General features: G+C 42.8%; 1 pseudogene; it reads left to right on the top strand.

Moving 5' to 3' along the window:
- Window positions 1-1,056: 1,056 nt before the first annotated feature.
- On the top strand, window positions 1,057-2,109 carry LOC102272126 (sorbitol dehydrogenase pseudogene; annotated as a pseudogene).
- The last annotated feature ends 2,766 nt before the right edge of the window (window positions 2,110-4,875 follow it).

Below are 4,875 nucleotides of genomic sequence, written 5' to 3'. Positions count from 1 at the left end.
TATGGAACCTTAATCAATGGACCACCAGGGAAGGCCCCCAGCAAGCACTTCCTGAGGCCTGCTAATCTGAACCTCAGCAGCAATCATTTGCCAAGTGCCAAGGACTCTACACAGCTCTCATCCTTACAACTCATTCTTACTCTTCATCTTATGTATGAGATCGCTAAGACTTAAGTAACTTGCCCAAGGTCACAGAGCCAGTCAAAATCAAGGAGAGATTTCCAATCTGAAGCTACTGAAGCTGGGAGTCAGCTTTACTGATGCTAAAGCCCCCATTTGTAGCTGTGCAACCATACTATCAGCTAAGTCCCTAAGTATCAAAGACTGGAAAGGCTACACATATGAGTGAGGCTGTGGCTTTTTTTCTCCAAGAGCTCCTGGTCTAAAAGAACATATAGACACATTGAAAGATAACAGTGATCAGTGCTAGGATAGAGTTCATAAAACAGGATCTGATCCCAGAGAATGGAATAATGAAGTGCAGCTGGCAGGAATTTAGAAAGAGTCTCAAAAGCTGGCCTTCTCCCTTAGTTGTAAATCCAACTGATTTCATTCTTATTCAACCTCTTTCCCCACTTGATTTCTCTCCCTTCCTTTAGTATCTGTCCTTCCTGAAGCTGAATGAAGTGGGCATAAAATCCTTAAGCCACATGTCCCCTCACCGTTGTCCCTGGCACCTTCCCTGCTACATTCCACTCATTGTTGGTGAGCAGATTTTAAAAAGATGACTTTTAAGATTCCTTCTGATCCTTAGAGTTGAAAATTCTCTGAGCAATGTGCTCCAAAGCAGAGAGATTCTCAAGAGCCAACTGCAGAAATTAGCAAAGATCTACTCAACACAACCATGAATTCACCTTGAAAAATTCTGAATTGCTTCCCTATTTTATATACTGTGGGATCCCCAGCTAGAGTTGCCAACAGCTTTCTCTTGGTTTTTAAACTGGATTCAACCACTTTCACAATTTAAAATCTGGGAGAACCCTCCAGGGGCTGCAAACTAAACCATCTCACGAACAGCAGACAGCAGCCCTGACCGGAAAGGAGGGAGGGACAAACATGGCGGCAGCCAAGCCTGACGACCTCTGCTTGGTGGTGCATGGACCCAGAGACCTGCACTTGGAGTACTATCCTATCCCTAAACCAGGCCCAAATGAGGTGCTACTGAAGATACATCCTGTCGGAATTTGTAGTTCAGATGTCCATGGCCGGCAGCATGGTCGAATCAGAAATTTTGTTGTGAAAAAGCCAATGGTGCTAGGGCATAAAGCTTTGAGAACAGTCATAAAAGTGGAATCATCGGTCAAGCACTTATAACCAGGTGATCATGTTGACATTGAGCTTGGAGCTCCTTGAGAAACTTGATGAACTCTGCAAGACTGGCCGATACAATCTGTCACCAACCATCTTCTTCTGTGCCATGCCGCCCGATGATGGGAACCTCTGCCAGTTCTACAAGCACAAGGCTAATTTCTGCTACAAGTTTCCTGACAATGTCACCTTTGAGGAAGGGGCCCTGGTTGAGCCACTGTCTGTGGGGATTCATGCCTGCCGGCAAACTGGAAACAAGGTCCTTGTGTGTGGAGCTGGGCCAGATGGACTGGTCAGTTCCTCACAGCCAAGGCGATGGGTGCAGCTCAAATGGTGGTGACTGATCTGTCAGCCTCTCGGTTGTCTAAAGCCAAGGAAGTTGGGGCTGATTTCATCCTCCGGACTCCAATGAGAGCCCTCAGGAAATAGCCAAGAAAGCAGAAGGTCTTCTGGGCAGCAAGCTGGAAGTCACCATCAAGTGCACAGGAGCAGAGACCTCCATCCAGGCAGATATCTACCAGACTCATCCTGGTGGGCTGGTGCTGGTGGTGCTGGGCTCTGAGATGACCAGTGGGCCCTTCGTGCATGCAGCCACCTGGAAGGTGGATATCAAGGGCATTTCGCTACTGCAAAATGTGGCCAATGGTTATTTCAACACTTGCATCCAAGTTTGTGAATGTAAAGCCCTTGGTCACCCATCGGTTTCCTATGGTGAAAGCTCTGGGGGCTTTTGAAACCTCCAAAAAGGGTTTGGGGTTGAAAGTCATGATCAAGTATGACCCCAATGACCAGAATCCATGATGCGAATTGGGCTCTGTCCTTGTGCCCACTCTCAGCATCTTGGGGCTAAGTGTTTGGCTGGGCAGTGTGAAAGTTTCTTTTGAACAGTAAGAATAATTAATAATTGTGTGTGTGCTCAGTCATATCTGACTCTTGCCAACCCCATGAACTGTAGCCCACCAAGCTCCTCTGTCCATAGGATTTTCCAGGCAAGAATACTGGAGTGGGTTGCCATTTCCTTCTCCAATAATAGTTAAATAATTAATAAAATTATCAAATAATAAAAATAAATAATTGATTCATTGTAAATAGAGAGCTTTACACAGGGGAGCTTGTGTGCCTTAAACATACAAGTAAGGAGAATTTGGGGGAACTTGTAGCCAGAACGACCTGTTTATGCTGATCAGAGTTCAGCAAGTAGAGCAGAGCTTGGCAAGCAGGTGCAGGGAACTCTCCTTCCTCCTACAGTGCCTGGAAGTTGAGTGAGGAAAGAAATCTGCCCCTTGGGTTCCTGCTTCTATTGTGACTGTGGCCAGATGGAGGATGGGAGCTCAGGTATGAAGAGACCTTTTACAACTTTATCAAGACTTAACTGAGCTTCCCTAGTGGCTCAGATGGTAAAGAGCCACCTGATAAAGAATCTGCCTGCAATACAGGAGACCTGGGTTCAATCCCCGGGTTGGGAAGATTCCCTGGAGGAGGATATGACAACCCACTCCAGTATTCTTGCCTGGAGCATTCTATGGACAAAGAAGCCTGGTGGGCTACAGTCCATGGGTTCGCAAAAAGTCGGACACAACTGAGTAACTAAGCACACTCAGCACAACTGGCCCAGAACCTGATTTTCACAAAAGTCTGCAGCTCAGGGTTGGGGGTGAAAGGTTGTGAACAGTTTGCCTTTAAAGCACGGTGCTTCTAGACAAAAGTACTATTTGATTGGATGATAAAATGAGAATACAGGACTTACCCTCCTGGGTCTAGGATAATTTAAAAACCAAACACAACTGAAATCCCATGTGAAATTTAAAAAAAAAATGTGGGTTAGAATCTTACAAATGGAAAGCCCTCTTTATTTTCAAATGCAAATCTGATTCAAATCAAGGCCAAAAGTTTAAACAGTGATTTAGAAATCAACCCTTGAGTTCAAAGCTGATTTTAAGTGTAGCAAAATGTCTTTGCTCTTGTCCAGCCCTCAGGTTTCTACTGTAGTCCTGCAATCAGCACTGGAAATGGAGACCCAGAGGTGACAACCTTTTCACTCTCTTCCAGAACCTCCCTATCTCTCTACCATGTTAGCAACAGAATTGTCAACAACTAGATAATGATTATCTAATTCTAAATGTTATCTAACTCCAGTAATAGGATTAAAGATAATTCAGTCTGTCCAGCTTTAGGATTCCAGCCACATGTTAACCCCTAGCAAACTCCATTGGCCAGTGGCCATTTCCATGAGCTGTTCTCTCATTTAAAATAGCACTATCCCCAGAGCAACAGAAGAAAAAATGAGATCCATTGGATCTTGTCAAATTTTAAAATCTTTTGTGCTTCTAAGAATACCATCAAGAAACTGAAAAGACAAACCACAGAATGGGAAAATCTATTTACAAATCATATGTCTAATAAGGGGCTTCCCTGGTGGCTCAGATGGTAAACAATCTGCCTGCAATGAGGGAGACCCAGGTTTGATTCCTGGGTTGGGAAGATCCCCTGGGGAAGGGATCTAGTATACAGATCTGTCTAGTATACAGACCTGTCTAATAAGGATCTAGTATATGGAATGTATAAAGAATTCTTAGAACTTAATAACAAAACAGACAGCCCAATTGAAAATGGGCAAAAAAATCTGATTAGACATTTTTCCAAAGAAGATAAATGGCCATTAAACACATGGAGAAGTCCAACATCATTAGTCATTAGGAAAATATGAATCAAAACCACAATGATATACTATTTCACATATATTGGGAAGATTATCATAAAAAAGACAGATAATTATTTGTATTGGTGAGGATGTGGAAACATAAGAACCATCACATATTTCTGGTGGGATTGTAAAATGGTACTGCCACTTTAAAAAAGTTTGGCAGTGCCTTGAAGAGTTAAACATAGAGTTATCATATAACCCAGCAATTCCACTACTAAATATCTATACAAGAGAAATGGCAACACAGTGTCCACACAAAAACTTGTACATGAATGCTCATGATAACCAAAATTTGGAAAGAACCCAAAGGCTCACCAAGTGATGAACAGACAAAATGTGGTAAATCCATACAATGGAATAGTATTCTGCCCCCCAAAAGAGTGAAGTATTGATACATGCCACCACATAAATGAGCCTTGAGAACATTATGCAAAGCCAAAGAAGTCAGACAGAAAGGCTCTATATTGTATGATTCTGTTTATATTAAATATATAGGATATTTTTTCAGGTAAATCTAAAGAAACAAAGTAGATGAGTGGTCACCTGGGGTGGGAGGCAGGGAAGTGGAGAGTTACTGCTAACGAATGCAGGGTTTATTTCTGGATTAGTGAAAATGTTCTGGAAACAGATTATGCTGAAGGTGGCACAACTTTGTAAGTATACTGAAAACCACTGAATTGCATGCTTTTGATTAATGGATTTTATGATATGTGAATTATATGTCCATTTTTTAAATGTAGAAAAATAGCAACATACCTAAGAGTCAGAGATCTATAAGGCAAACTAGACCAGGGCTGCCGACAATCTTCGCCACACACCCACCTCTGCCCTCCATGACAGACAGACTCACATTCACACGTGGT

The sequence above is a fragment of the Bos mutus genome, unplaced genomic scaffold (assembly GCF_027580195.1).
Source record: "Bos mutus isolate GX-2022 unplaced genomic scaffold, NWIPB_WYAK_1.1 CTG182, whole genome shotgun sequence".
Classification (NCBI taxonomy): domain Eukaryota; kingdom Metazoa; phylum Chordata; class Mammalia; order Artiodactyla; family Bovidae; genus Bos; species Bos mutus.
Note: the sequence above shows the minus strand (reverse complement) of the source record. Positions and strands in the feature narration are given on the sequence as shown.